The following is a 16193-nucleotide window of genomic DNA, read 5'->3' as shown; positions in this document are numbered from 1 at the left end:
CTCAGAAATGATGGGGTTGGTGGCCAATCAGACTGTCTGTCCCCAGCAGAGACATGGTCTCACACACACTCTTGGGAAACAAATGAGTTCCCTGGGGAACATGTTTAGTATTGGGTAGGAGTTGCTCAGTACCCTTATCTATCCCACAGGTCCACAGCAGTTGCTTGAAGTAAAACTCATGACCCATGGTGGGAGGTGAATACAAGTTGGTTGCTTTTATTCAGTCTTAGGCAAGCACTATTTTTCTTTAAGTGGCATGGCGTTTCTAGGATCCATACAGCTTTGGTTAGGAATTGGCCTAAAGCAACTGAGTGAGGCAGGAAGGCAGGATGATAATTTAAGCACACAGAGACAACAATATTAAGAAATGCAACAGACAAGTGGATCTATAGCTGTAAAAAATAAACAAAAATCTGCTAAGAGGGAAATGGCAGAAGTTAAGTGCTGGGATTCAATTCTGCCCATGATACAGTGCTGACAGGTCGGACCTGGTATTGTTTCTGACCCTTCTAGTCTATAGCCTTTGCCATGTTGTCCAACAAAGCACAGCAGCAGAAGTATTAAAACCTAAGCAATGCAATGGGGTGGCTCTGATTAGAGGACACTGATCTTCGGCTAGTCCCCAATTGTGGATAAACAATGGAATGTGACTGCACAGATGGGTCATGTCCACGAGGGGCCACGGGCTTCACACATGCCTTTGGCATCTTCCTGGACTCCATGAGTGCTTGGCTTTTCCCTTGGGTTTTCCCAGACAATTTCAGGATTTGGATAAAGATAATTCCCAAATCACATCCCACTCCTCATTCAGGATGGATAACAACAGTGCTGTGGAACTGCCTGGGGTGTGACTTTGGATGCTCTGGAGGAAAAGCCCTATGTCCAGTTCAGGGAGCAGGAGCTTTGTGTTCCTTTCAGGATCTGTGTGTAAGGCATGATCCTAGGAGGCCTCTTCTGGCTGCTGTCACCGGCAGACCACGAGGAATCAGACACTGAGTCAGACGACTGTTCCCGGGACACCCTCCCCAGAGGTGAGATACCTGAGCCCAACAGCAGCAGCTCTGACCACTGCAGAGGCAGCCACGCTCACACAGCCAATCACACACATGCGCAACAGTGCCTCATCTAAAACCACTTTAGGAAAATACAATTCTATTGACATGCAGTAATGAGAAAACTTTTTCTCCCCTATTTAATCATCCAAGTGTTTCTGGTTTCAGGATTCATTTGAGGGAGATTGTCTGATTTATAAATTCATAAATAAGATTGTCTTTCCATTTCATGGTTGGTAATCTGGAAACAATTTTATGGTTTAACTAAATTACAGCAACTGGAAACTTACGCAGCCTTCTCCCATGATGAAATGTTATGAAGTATGCTTTAATGTGAAAGAGGAAAAAGTAAAAGAAATGCAGTGGAAGAAGAGAAATTAAACACAACCCCGTCCTTTTACTGGGCTGGCAATTCTGCATGATAATCACCAGAATATTAAAGATGCTTAGGTGAATTGATGCCAGTATCATTGGGTTGAAGGTGTTACAGGACTGGTATAATTACTGTTGAAAAGGTGATTCAAAAATGATTTCGTAAACCATTTTATATCACTCCATAAACCACGTTTATGTGATTAGGAGGTACAGTTAACTAGTCATTTACTGCCATAATTCATCTTGGCTGAATGAATCTTCTTGAGACCCAAACCTAATCTGAATAGAAAATTTAAGTCAAATTCAGGGAAAGTGTGGATCCCGGTTTCTGCTACTGCTGTGACCAGCTTGCCTGCTAGTTCCGTGTCTCCTGGAGACTGAAGTGATAACCCTGTTGGCTCTTGAGCTGCTAAGTCTGTTTTTAAAGGAAGGAAGCAAAACAACCTGTGTTTGGGGGAAATATTTTTAGCTAATGTCTCCATTTATATAACTTTGTACTTAAGGTTTCACCTTCAACATTTTTTGACTTGGGATATGCCTTTATACTGGCCAAAGCCTCATTAAATCTAAATTAGGTCCTTATCCTTGTACAGCTAAGTAAATGAATGGTTATTAAAAATCAAGTCAACACTGTAACAAGTGTGAGTCTGGCAGCTCCCCTATAATGAATCCCACAGGAAATATTTTTAAATATCCAAAAGAGATAGAGAGGAGCAGGCTAAAACCAGCCAACTGAGCTGACGTGATTAGCTTTAGGTCAAAGCATTAACTTTATTAATTTTGAAAGGCAGAGGCATAGGACAGTCAGAAACAATTACCGAGTACTTCTGGGTGGCCCCCAAAATTGGCTTCTAATTCTAATATTTTGTGGTTCTGTTCCACTCCTGACTGATATGGTTTGAGTCTTAGGGATACGCCAGTGGCTCTTGTGTTACGAGCCGGGTTGCCAGCCTGTGGCTCAGTTGGGAGATAGCAGAATTTATAGGAGCTGGTCCTAGTGGAAGGACATTAAGGCACTGGGAGTGAGGGGTGGAGGACCCTGGGACCCTGGTATCTCTTAACTTCCCAGCCTTGCTCTACATGCTTTTCCCTTCATGACGTCCTGTCTCCCCGCAGACCTAGAGCGACAGCATCTACTTAGCATGCACTGAAATCTCTGAAATTATGACCCTAAATAAACGTTTCCTCCTTTTCAGTTGTTCAGCTCAGGTATTTTGTCACAGCAGTGGAAATCTCACTAACACCCTGTTCATTTTCTCTCATTTCTCTCCCCCCAGACTGTGATGAATGGCTAGTAAGTCATTCAGCACATATTTTTGAGCCAATAATACATGCTAGGTGCCACAGTAACTGCTGTGGGTGCAGGAAAGCACCATTTCCTAAACAGCATCTTCCTTTTACAATATCAATATTTTCTCTCTGGGAGAAATTGAACTGAATGAAAATCTTTTTAGTTTTGGCAGCACTGAAGGTATTTTCCAGAACTATTTAGTAAACAAGTTTAATGCTAGGCTATGGTCTTGTTGTTCATATCCTGATTCTATAGTATGAAAATCCTGAAGTAATTAAAAACACCGGTTTTAGATGAGTTTAGCAACACACTGGAATGCAAATGATCAGAATGCGTGGCAAAGCCTCATCTATTACTCTGGGCCATGATCTTTCTATTTCTGACCAAAGTTATTTATTGGAAAAATAAAAGGTACGTAACTGAAAACATTGTCCCAAAAAGTTCCTAAAGCTTATGTGATGAAAGCTTGGCCATCGGCAGACAGTCCTTGGGTTGTAAAGGTGGAAACTCTAGGAAATGGGGTTTAGAGGGAGGAAGCAGATGGAAGGGGGGATTCGTCTTTGAAGTGTATATTTTCTCTGGCCTGGTGTTCTCTGTGGTGCACCTTAAGACCATGATGTTAAATAAAATAAATCTGATATGCAAGCTTAACTACTGCATGGTTTAGACAACAGGATAGACAACGGATAGACAACAGGAAAAGGAGACAGATGTTCTATAAACAGGAACAGGAGCAGGAGATGGAAGGGGAAAGGAAAGAGGGGAAAGGGACAATGAAAAAATAAAATGTGTCATGGACATGTATCAGCTCCCCACAAGGAATGCAAACATGCACCGCAAACACATAAAAACTGAAAACAAACGAACAAACCTCCTGCCTTTACACTGATTTTCTCTGGTGTCTTCCCACAGCCTTGGAGAGTGGACTGAGCGGCCAGCTCGGTGAGAAGACACTGAAGGAGCTGGTGGTTGAAGGCTGCTATGTCTCCCTTTGCTTTCTCCTTCATGGAGTGCACAGGAAGACTGGGAGCATTCTGTCTTCCCTGCTAGGACTCTGGTTCACCTCAGTGTATCTCCTTCTTCTGAAATTGGATTTGCTTTTCCTTAAGGCTCCCTCCAGCAGCCAGGAAAGTCCCTCACATCCTTGGACAATTCTAACAAGGGAAGCTGCTCTCCTGACTAACACATCCCAGTGCACTGTCTTTGGAAACTTCAGCATTCCCACTGATAACCCTTTTAGAAATCTGGCATTGTAGATTTTCAAACTCTTCCTTACGGTCATGTTCTATTCCTGAATTCTCAACTGAAATGGCTCTCCTGCTTGAATTTGAAACTCTTAAGAAATCTTTCTTAAATAAAGCAATCTTTTGTTACCTTCAAATCCTTTTTTTCATGCAAACCAGCCCTTTACCTACACATTCTGGCCTCACTAACTTATTATCAGCTGCCAATACTGTCTGGTGAATCCCTATGAATTTTTCCTACTCCTTGGTATGTTAGTCAGCTTTCTGTCACTGTGATAAAATACCTGGGGAAAAAAATTTAAAAGGAGGAAAGGTTTATTTTGGCTCATGGTTTCAGAAGTCTTAGTCCGTGGGCACTTGGCCTTGTTGTTTTGCAACTGTGACAGCACAGTATATTATGGTGTGGCATCTATGGCAGAAGAGATCTATTTATCTATGGTGTCTGAGAACAAAGAGAGAGGAAGGGGCTGGGGCCCCAAGATCCCCTTCAAGGGCATGACCCTTTCTAGTAGGTCTTACCTCTTAATATTTCCACTATCCCAACAGTCACATGAGCTGAGGACTAACCCACCAACATATATGCATTTAGGAGACATTTCAGATCCAACTGTAGCATTTAATGTGGACCCCATAGTCCCTCACCACCATCTCGACAGGGCTTTCTTGCTTCTGGGCTCTGTCCTGGCCTTCTTGTTCTCATTCTGGACTGATATAGCTTTCTGAATGACTGAGGAAGGCAGTAAACAGGAAGAAATGATCCCTATGTCCCTTTGACATCTCCCCATCACATTTCCTCTAGGTGATGTGTCAGGAGGTAGTAGGGGAATCCTCTCATGAGGCTGTTACGAAACCGACAGTGACCAAACCAGAAGTATCCATTGGAAATGCTCTGCATGAAGACTTATGATCCATGAAGATAAACACATTTTAGGATACTTTGCTTCAAAAGCAGGCCAAAAGGAAAACATGTTTATATGGATCTGGGGAAAGAAATCTATTTCAAAACTTTCTTCATAAATGTACCAGGTAGCGAGAATGAAAGTTTGTAATGGGATATGAGGAGGGAACGCTGTGGAGTGTATGGTGTTCCCTCCAACAGATGCTTCTGCACACACTAGTGACTGATACTGTTCATTTCATAAAGTCCTTGGGAAACAGTGAAAACATGAATTTTATTCAACAAGCCCTGTGGGTGTGAGCACTGTGGCAGATGCTCGGAGCCCAGGATGCTAACATCTGTTTCCTAGATCCAGGTTTCAGATGACCTGGCTTGGGGGCACAAGTGTCTAACCAGGATTCAATATAGTTCCTATGCTCTCACCTTTGTGAATTAAGTTCTGGATGATGGAGGAGATAGAGCAGTCAGCTGGAGAAGGGCAACTCCTCATAAGAAGTGACATGTGCAAGAAGCTGGTAAAATGGTAGTACTTTACCAGAGGAACAAGAGGAAGGAGGAAAACGGAATGGTATTCCAAGAAGGCTAGGGTGAGCAAAGCAGCACCAACCTGCTAGATCTAGTGAGAGCCAAACCAGTGACCAGGACTGACACACAAAGGTGTGACTCTTCTCTCACCCACTGATTCAATCAACATTTATTGTGACTGCTCTTGACTAGGTAGTGTTCTAAGCAACCAAGACACAGAAGTACACAATCCAGACACAATATTTGCCTGCATGGAGGTCAAAGTCTTCATACCATAAGCAAAGTAAGTAACAAACCAATCAGATGCCAATGAATAGGAAGGAAAATATATTGCAAGACACTTGCAAGGGGCTGTTGTACTTTGAGTGAGTACAGCGGGCTTCACTAAGAAAGACCTAGAGGAAGTGAGAGTATGAGCCATATATACATGTGTACACCAGGGCAGGTAGAGGGGAAGGAATGGCTGAGGGGCCAGTGGGCTTCAGCCAACCGAACAAGAAGGGAGTCACAGGAGTTAAGGCCAGGACAGCAGCAGAATTGGCTTTGTCTGAGCTTATGGGGAGGAGGGTCCTGAAATTTATCTTGCAAAATGAGGGTAATTTTCAAAATGAAAAATGAAGCTGTAATTGCATGAGGACACCAGGGATAAGTGGTTCCAAATCAGCTGGGAGTGTGTTCTCCCCAGATGTGTGTGATTTGGGGGACTTTATCTTTGCCTCTGAATGTGATGGGAGCCAACGGGGAGAGGTTTGAGCCAAGGAGCGACACATGCAGTCTTGCATTCATGAGCAAGGACTCTCCTCTTGGCCTCTGCAATAAAAGAAAACTGAAGAGAACATAAATTGTATAGAGCCCCTCAGGGGCCATGGGAGAGACTGGATGAGAGGGTGCTGACCCCACGAGGCAGTCGCTGTGAGGGCAAGCGCAGTAGCTAGAGTTAGGATATCTGTGCACACAGAGATAACTGTATCTCTTGGTGTCCAAATGTGGGTGGGAGAGACAGCATGACACTAGGGCTTTGGGCCAATGGGCCTGGATGAATGGAGCTGTCATTATGCAAGAAGTGGAAGACAGGAGTTCATGTCCGGACATGCTGCATTCAAGCTGCCTACTAGACATCAAAGGGGAGACCGGAATCTCCACTCCTAGGTCACTGAGTGTCCCAGCTTCCTCAAACATCAAGTGTAACAACTGCCTTATCTAATCAAAGGCTGTCATTCTACAGAGCCATGGGTAATGAAGGCTAATGAGGAAACGTGTGCACCAACTTAACCTGGGAAGTGCTGTAGAAACGTAAGGCTTCATTGTATCTCTTGAAGTTCATTCATCAAATATTTCTTGGGCATTGACCATGTACCAGACACAATTCAGGGTGCTGGCGTTATAGTGGTAAATAAAAAAAGGTTTGTCCTCATGAGCTTACATTTTATGGGGTGACATTAGTGATAATTAAATAAGATATATATATGCACATATATAAATGTATAAACACATTTTATATTTAGTATGTATGCATTGTTTATTTGCTGATATCATTTGTATACACAGGTGTGGTGGGGCTGATGTGATGTCACACATGATGGTCAGGGGTGGCCTTTCTGAGCCGGCGGCATTGAACAGAGGCTGGAGAGGAAGCAGTCAGGTGGATGTCTGCTTCAGGAATATGCAAGGAAGAAGGAACAACAAATGCGAGGAAGGAAAGTCCTTGACAAGTTCAAACCAGGGAAGCCAGTGAAAACAACGTGGGGCTTGTCACAGACACACACAAGGCTGCCACAGTTTGAAGCTTGAAAGGTCCCAAACTCATGGCACTGCTGGGTGGTGGTGGAAACTTCAGAAGATGGGGTACAATGAGGAAATTTCAGTTGCTGGGGAGGGCCCTTGAAGGGAACACTGGGACTTTGGCCTTATCCTGGCTCCCTGTGTTTCCTGGCCACCATAAGGTGACCACGCCTCCTCTGTCACATACTCTGTGATGTACAAAACAAAAGCAAAAGGGCAAAAAGACTGTGAGTCCAAATAAACCTTTTCTATTATTAAGGTATTTATCTCAAGTATTTTGTTACAGGGATGGAAAGCTGAAGGTCTCAGCATGCAGAGGACAGAGTATCTCATAAGGCTCCCACTCCCTGCTGGGTGGGGATACCCATGGTCGCATGCCCACCCCACAAAAAATATATCTGAAATCTGACCTGACTCAGAATTTTTCTAGTTGGAAAAGACTCATTTAGGCCTATAGTTCTTTCTGTTCTGGTTCTGTAATCTTGCTCAAAGCAGAAAAAATAAAGGTGTGTGTGTGTGTGGGGGGGGGGTGAGTGGGGTGTGGCAGGCCAGGTAAGCAGGGCAAAGCTCAGCCACACCCAGCCTGGTGCTCCCAACAGGCACAACTTCTGAAGCTCCAACACAGTTTTTCTGGGCACAGAAAATGGGGTTAGGAACTGCTCCAGGTAATCTTTAATCTGTTTCATAATTTACTTTCTGTGCAGGCTGTTCTGGTTGGAACCAGAAAGTGATTCCAAGCCAAGGACAAGGACATGTTCATCTCACAGTTCCGAATGGCCACGATGATGAGAGGGCTTCATAGTTCTATATTTATAAAACTCTTATGTCTAGAGAACTTCCTGACTTATAAAGTGCTTTTGCATCTATTTTCATTTAAACTGTGCGATTCCCTTGAGAAGTCATAGTGATCATCGTCAGGGAAGGACACTGGGAAGTTTGTTTCAGAAGCATAGCTAAGTAGCCCCCGGAGTTCCATGGCCAGTACACTGTGCGTCACCATGCACTGCTTGGGGTGGGACACTTCACTTCCTACTGGCCGCCTACTTCCTGTTAGCACTTCACTTCCTGCGGGCTATGTCTCGGCTTCTCAAGGCACGCCTGCACCCTGCTTCATAAAATCACCCATTTTGCATTTTCTTTCTCTCCCCTGGGGTGCTATCTTTAACAGGCATTCTGTGGAAGTGACACCTCAGTTTTTAGACAGGTATAAACTGGTAGGAACAACTGTTTGTTGCTGTCACAGCATATAATTTACCTCTGAATGCGAGCTAGTGTCAGAAGCCATGGAGAGACAGTCTCTTGAGTATTCCTCAGGTGGCTGTGCAAATTGCTTCCCATTTCCACCTGCTTTTGATGGGTACAATCTTAGGGTGGACCCAAAGAAGTAAGATAATGATGCTTAGGAAAAAGAAGGAAGATATTTCCTGTATGTGGCCTCTAATGCATTTCTTTTTGTTTTATTTTCCTAGTTACTTGTGCACGATGATGAAGTTAGGGACCAGGCTACCTTCTACTTCTGTTACAAAGACAGAGAAGAAAAAAAGGAGAGAGCATGATGGTGAAAACATCATTTCCTGAAATATTTTCAAGTTGCCCCACCTTCCGGGTATGCCCTCTGTTTTGCCTTCTGTAAAATCAGCCTTTAGGACACTGTGTTCTCCAAGGCCTTTAGCTCTGAGAGTGAACAAGGAGTGGGAGGAAGTATTTTCTGATCATCTGACTTGTTTTCATGAGTATTATGCGCACAACAAACTTTTTAAGACCTGCCATTTTTGAAAGACAGAGTCAATGCTTAGATCTGGTTTTATTTTTGAATCATGTCATTCATGAAAAATAAAGTCCAGAGTTCAAATAAGGACAAGGGTACTCTCTCTGAAATCCATCAGACAGAAGGACAACTAATCATAAGACAGGCTCACATGTGGCCTGCTGTAATGAGAGACTGGGATTATTTATCTGCTGTACTTTGGGCTACTTAGAGGAACCCCAACTGTAGGCTGGGTGACTGCCTCACTGATTATAGAAACTGAACTCATCTTACTACCTTTCGAACAGGCTGAATTTGCACCTAAACTAACAGCTTCTCTCCTAAAAGGTTGTGGTGGTTAAGAAAGAGGAGCCATCTGAATCTCACAGAACTTACACAACTCTGGTTATATTTTTGGTTTCAGATTGAAGGTTCCTGATTGACAGCACCTCCTGAATATTCAAAGGACATGCAGAAACACATTTTAATTTGATCTAATTAGTGACAGATGATGGCTTTCCTTTTTGAGAAATTGGCTTAAAGCAGTAACAGACCTTGTGGTAATGATTCTTAGGTATTTTGGACAGAATATTTCTAGTGTAAGAGTAATGCTATCATTGTAAATCTGTCAGTTGGTCACTTGTGTTTATTAGACATCTGTAGCTTGAACTCAGCAAATATTACTGAACCATGAAGTCTCCTGTGAATGAAGTAATAATTCAATTTATTGGCCTTTATTTGATTTCTAAGACTGGAAAAAATATACCCACATCGTGATGTCATTTTTACAGGTGCTATAATGTTAAAAATATTGCAAATTTTGGATAAAGTCCAATCTTCTCAAATGATATCTTTTTATTTCACTATGTATATCCCTTAAATTCCAAATCATCTTGATATTTGCATAAAGGCTCCCAGGCCAGCATAACTTTACTTAAGTGTTCTCTTTTTGGAATTCTTAGCAAATTACTGTCTGTGTCATTACTTTGGAATTAATTGTGTATGAGCAGTCCTCCAAATTATGGTAGGCTGGTAATTGAAAAGTTTGCTTGCATTTCCATTGTTTAGAACTTGGAATAAGTGCTGGTTGGCTTTCCAGCTGGCCCACAGAAGCCTCTTTAACCCACGATGTGTTATTAGTCCTATTGTTGTTCTGCATCATTTTCAAGAAAATCAAGTCCTAACTTCCCAGCTGGACTGTGCAACACTGGGGAGGGATTTTGCTGAGAAGATCATGCTTCACATTGGAGATGCACTGGACTTGGCAGAGTTCCCTGCCTTCCCTCAGTTTCTGTAGGAGACACTCATTCTAAGGATGAAAAGCATCCCCAGTATTATCAAAACCGAAAGAAATTTCAAGAATGAAATCATTGAGTTGCTGTAGGTATTCCTCCAAAAGGGGCACTCTGCAGGCATTCAGAGCTCCAAGCCTCCCAATCTTAATGGCAGCGCAGCTTGGACATGTATATTAAACTTCCAATGTTTGTGTTCCTTACTTATGGGAATTGCATTCGAGTTTCTTTGTAGCACATAGCACATAGGAGTGAAAATTTACTGATCCAGTATGGGAGCTCCATGACAAAGCAGTTCAGGTAGGAGCTGTCAGTCAGGCATGATGAGGCTTCAACAGGTGACCTGCTAATTTCAACCGAGCCCAGCAAGGGGCCTTTATTGTCAACCATGTGGCTCAGATGTGATCCTATAGAGATGCCCTAAATACGGCTTCTCTTTTTGTCCCTGCATCAAAGAGGATGCATAACCTGATTATCCTCCTGATGTGGACTTGGAAGTGGCTTTGATATTCCAAATATTCTAATTTGAATCATTATAATCTGGTAATTTCACTCACTGTTCACACTTCGTTTTACTCTCTCACCTCACTCTCCAACCCAACTTTTTGTGCTTTCTTGTTACATTAAAAATTACATCTCCCTCCCTCCTCGGGTGGCCTTGTGTCCTGGCCATCTGTGTGTCCTTATCTCCCTTGTTAGTAGCATTGAGTGCACTGCTTGAAGTAGGAATTCTTATGCATCTCACCATACCTTCTGCATTCTATTAAGTAGTCACTCTTATATTATCTCTCTAATTATCTCTGGGCGCAAATGGAGACAAAATAAGTTTTCATCATTTGTCAAAGACTCCCAGCTGCTAGCAACTATTGGGATTGGGATTTGAATTCAGGCAGCCTGGTTCTGAAGTCCAGTAGAATTACTGTCTCTCAATAAATGGTTAATGGATAGACTGATTGGATTGAAAAAAATGACAGCAAATTCTATCAATAATGAATTGGCTTACGAAGGAGGCAAAGGGCAGATGTGGTCATTTTCATGATCCTTGTCTTAGGAAAGTCACAATTTATATTGCTTGAGTATGAGGTAACCTTTCACTTCTCTATTTCACTAAGTTTTAGAAAAAATTCAAATTTCCTTCACAACAGCTATTTCTTATCTAGGGACACCTCCTCTCTGGGAGGCTGACAGGGTGTAAAGACACCTTTGATTGTCATGACAGGGGCAGGACTGGGGGAGTCTGCTCCCAGCATCCTCTGGGTAGAGGCTGGAAAGGCTACCGCTTGGCACAGGACAGACCTATCTCCAGTCATCCTGCTCATCCTGCTCAGTGTCCACAGCACTGCGCTGTATGGGAGAGACGCAAGTCTAACTCTTCGGGAACTCTGGTATGGCTCTCCGTGCAAAAGGAAAACAATTACCAAAATAACCCAATCCTCTTCGATCATTCAGACTCACTGCTCTCTAACAGGGTAAAACATACTTTAGAAAACCTTCAAAGGTCTGCCAGTCACAGTGGATATGTCTAAATGACAGAAATCCAAATTTAAACTTTCATTCTATCAACTACTAAACCATGGATCCATTACACCTCTCAAAGCCAACAACACAATAACATGTAATCCTTGTAAAATGAAAAAGTAATGCAAAATGATTAAAAGCAGACGGACAGCGTACAGGCTTTCTTTCTACACAGCTTTGTTTCTTCTTTCTAACTGTCCCAAGGCAAGAGACTCTCTCTCCACGTCCACAAGGCCTCAGAAATCATAACAAGGTCTTGTGTGGTTTCATCTCCAGACACAGAGGCTCAGTGAGGGTAAGGAGCTGCTTCTCCATGTGACGCTTTCCTAGTTTGCTGCATTTAGCTGCTTGAGGGGCAGAACAGTGTAAAAATAGAATCTCAGCTCGAGTTTACTGTGTATAACAAATTGCATACCACTTGGAGGAGTCTGTTACACATTTGGAAGGAGAGTTATTAGTCACTTTGCGGTGAGCACCCTTGAATTGAGTGTTATTTCGATGAACATATTTTACACTACATGATCCATACTACAAATAGAAAATAGCAAAACATAAATGTCCTGGAATTTTACAATTCTTAAGGGCTGCTTTATGTGGCATGGAGAGAGATAATGATGCTGTGTAATGGGGTAATTTTATAACCCAGGGAAGACAGGGCCTCACGTGCTCTCTCTCTCTCATACTGTCTCCCTCAGTGGACTCTCACAGTCCCCTGGCTGAAGGGGGCTCGGGCAGGCAAAGCCACCTTTATTCTCAAGCTTGTCTTCCTTCCAGAAGCTCAGATGTGAGAAATGTGCTGTCCCAAAGGTGGTTGTGATTTGTTACTTCACCCCAAGGTGTCGGGACCGTCACATGTCACACCACACCCACTGCTGTTTCCAGGCCTTCCTGATGCAGTGTGTCACTACTGCTGGGTGGAGACACACACCTGTCATCCCAGCACTTGGGAGGCTGAAGCAGGAGGATTGCTGCAAGTTTGAGGCCAGTCAGGGCTACATACTCTGTTCAGGCCAGCCTGAATGACAGAGTGAAACCCTGTCTCAGAAAGACAAAAAACAAACAAACCAAAACCCCAAACAAACAGCGTGTCACAATTAGATGCTAACTGAAGCATTTTAAAAGAGGTGCCAAAGCCCATGACTAAATACCAGAATCAAGTTTAAACTACTTCTCTTTAGCGCTTCATTTCTACCTCAACAGAGCTGTTATAAAGTCATGTTCCATCCAACGAGCTACTGCTGTTGGCTGTCTCCTGAGTACGGATGGGAAAGAAAGAATGTTTCTCTTTGATTTCTAATGTCCTGCAGTTATTTGTGCTATTACGTTCAAGCGCTCTTTGGAACAGCTACAAATCCAGCCGTGCCCAAAACAAAGCACAGCCACAGATTTTTCTTCTTCCTCCCGTGTTTCTGTAGCTTCATATCTTAGATGTAAAATTCACTTGAGAGTCTCATATAAAAGCACTCTCAGATTTATTTGCTTTTTAATATTATGAGAGTGCAAGAGAAACTGGTTTGCCACTTTCTACTCTGTACTCATGAAGTTAGACTTTCAGGGGTTGAACGCTCTTAGGAAATACTTACACAGATTAAATATTTCTAAAATAATGTCATGGGGTAAGTAAGACAATGGACTATAATTTTGCACTTCAGTAATTGTTTCTGGTGTTCTTGTTTTAAAATGTTTTTTCTTTGGCACAGTACTCAGATGTGGTTTTTGAAAATAAAATCTACCAAGAATGTTCTCTTCTTCCTTTCCCTATTTCTGCTTAATTGTGCTAATATACTGCTAGGGCAGTTATATTTTAAATGGCGTGTATATATTTAGCAGTATAATTATGCAAATTCTACCATGTTTATGATTGTAAATATCCTTTGGGAGCAGTTTCTTAGCATCTAGTCCTAAAACAATTTTTGAAGGATTTGGTTGAAAGGCTCAGATTTCACTCCTGCATTTGTTTCCCTGGGGGAAAGTGAGGCTCAGTGATCTCAGGCACTTGAGTAAAGTAACGCAACCTGGAAAAACCATGGATTCTGTAATGGGCCTGGACATTCTGTACTATATACTGGCTCTAGGACCTTGGTTAAATTATGTAACCTCTCTGAGCCTCAGTTTCTGCATCTGTAAAGTGGGGATGATATTAGTAGGTACCTCAGGGGTTGGAGGACAGTGACCTCGCACAGTATAGAGAAACTGCTTCACATAGTGCTTAGTGCATGAAAGACTCCTATGAGAGGACAGCTGCCATCAGTAGCCAACTAACAGCAGCAGGACTCACTAAGGTCTGCTCACAAAGCTCTGCAAGGGCTCAATGCCACAGGCAGCATTGTGCTGGGGTAGGAGGCAGGCAGCATGCCCCCTGCTCTCACCTGTTCAGATGAAACAGGGAGAGGGCTGGGAGGGCTGAGTATGAGTTCAAAATCTTTTCAGAGAATCATGCTCATCTTGTCATGTGACTGAGCCTAGCTGAGGAGAGGTTTGGTCTTTTGCTCACAGCAGTTCTAGGTGTGTGTCTGTGGTGTGTAAGTGCATGTGTGTATATGTTTATATTTTGTGTCTGTATGGTATGTATCTGTGTATGTTTGTGTGACATGTACGTGTGCATCTGTGGGGTGTGGTGTGCATGCCTATGGGGTATGTATGCATATGTGTCTCTGTGGTATATGTCTGTGTACATATGTTGGGGTGCATGTGTATGTGCATATCTGTGGAATGTTGTGTGGTATATCTGTGTGTTTTTGTGGTGTGTGTGTCTGTGGAGTACATATGTATATGTGTGTGTAATGTGCATGTGTATGACCATGGAGTGTGGGGTGTGTTCCAGGGTGGTGTGCATGTACACGTGTGTGGTGTGAACATGTACATGTGTGTTCCTGGTGGTATGTGTGTGGTGTGTACCTGTGTCTGGCTACAGAAAAACAGAATGCAGCCTACATACTCTCAAGCCTTTCACCCCTACCCTGGAGTTAAGCTGATTAACAGGTGAGGAGTCACCCAGGCCACATGTGTGAAATACAATTTTTCCTTGATATTTCACATTTTAGGGAAGGAAAAATGGAAAATTATATTCCTAATTACAATATAATCATATGTCAGAATACGGAATGCCAGTATATTTTAGGTAAGCAGTAATTGATTTTTTTAGAGGAAAAAAGGCAAAACAGAAAAAAGCGTAGAAATATTACAGAATTTCCAAAATAAAAAAGAATATTAAGAAATCACCAGTTGATAAATTACATACTGTCATCTTAGAGATGAATACACATTTCTCAGATGAAGATATACAAATGGCAAATAAATACATGAAGAAATGTTCATCATCACGGGTCATTTGAGAAATGCAAATTAAAACAGTACTGAGATTTCATCTCACTCCAGAAAGAATGGCTGCCATTAAGAAATCAACCGATAGCAAATGCTAGTGAGGCTGTGGGGGAAAAAGGAACACTGCTCCACTGATGGTGGGAGTGTAGATTGGTGCAGCAGTAATCTTTTAAAACAACTTTTATGTATTAGAGAGAGAATCTTGTAGGTAGTTCAGGCTGGCCTTAAAGTCACTAGATAGCCTAGGCTGGCTATGAACTGAAGCAATCCTCCTGCCTCAGCTTCCTGAGTGCTGGGATAAGAGGATAAAATTATTGTTGATTTAAATCCCATCCTTTCATCAAAACATCATCTCCCCCTGCATCTTGAATCCTTTATGGGAGCTTTCTTTAAAATATACAGTATAAGCTCTCAGGCCTGTGTTGCATCTTAGCAGATTCCTCTCTGGTTGTGACAATGCTCTGTCTCTCTGACCCACTTAGAATGTATATCTCAACCCCCTTAGGTATCCATGGTTATGAGAAAAGTGTCTTTCTCTGGTTCTTAGAATTTTGTGTGCTAGCTAGGTGCAGTGGCACATGCTCATAACCCTAGCTACTCAGGAGGCTGAGGCAGGAGGATTTCAAGTTTGAGGCTAACTTGGACAATGTAGCAAAACCCTGTCTAAAAATTGGAAAAAAAAAAAAAAAAAGAGGCTGGGAATGTAGCCCAGTTCCTGAGTTCAATCTCTAGTACAGCCCGAGGGTGGGGGGGTCAGGGGGAGGAGGAAAGTTCACTTACTAAGGACTGTGTAACAGAATAAATATTACTTCCAAATTCCTAATTTTTCTTTGTTCCACGTAATCAAGTCAGCCACTTAACTGCTTTTCTAGCTGAGAGAGTTTGAATTAGTTGTTGCATTAATGATCTTTAAATGAATTCTAGTTCCATTGTCTGAAGATTCTCCTGCCATGAGGTGCACTATGGCTGGACAAATAAAGGGGGCTGGCCTCTCATGACTAAATGCAGCCAGAGGGCAGGGCTCTGCGCCTTGTCTATGGACACAGTGAGGTGCGTTCACACTCCATCGGCGAGGTCAGCCTTCTTCTACGGTTACGGAACCTTAGGGAAAGCAAGTGGCATTACCATTTTCAGTGAGGAGCACA

The 16193-nt window shown here is 42.7% G+C and overlaps 1 protein-coding gene and 1 long non-coding RNA gene across 30 annotated transcripts in view; one reads left to right on the top strand and one right to left on the bottom strand.

Annotated features, from left to right (window-relative positions):
* Positions 1-16193, bottom strand: part of Kiaa1217 (KIAA1217 ortholog) — a 728606-nt gene that overhangs the window by 48459 nt on the left and 663954 nt on the right. The window lies entirely within an intron of this gene.
* On the top strand, positions 7741-9487 carry LOC134473607 (uncharacterized). Its single transcript, XR_010043928.1, has 3 exons — positions 7741-7832; positions 8637-8773; positions 9339-9487. It is a non-coding gene; the product is annotated as an uncharacterized LOC134473607 (long non-coding RNA).

The sequence above is a fragment of the Cavia porcellus genome, unplaced genomic scaffold (assembly GCF_034190915.1).
Source record: "Cavia porcellus strain 051 isolate PalLab524CR breed Dunkin Hartley unplaced genomic scaffold, mCavPor4.1 scaffold_27, whole genome shotgun sequence".
In the NCBI taxonomy this organism is placed as follows: domain Eukaryota; kingdom Metazoa; phylum Chordata; class Mammalia; order Rodentia; family Caviidae; genus Cavia; species Cavia porcellus.
The sequence above is the reverse complement of the archived record's forward strand: the minus strand, read 5'-3'. Positions and strand labels throughout refer to the sequence as shown.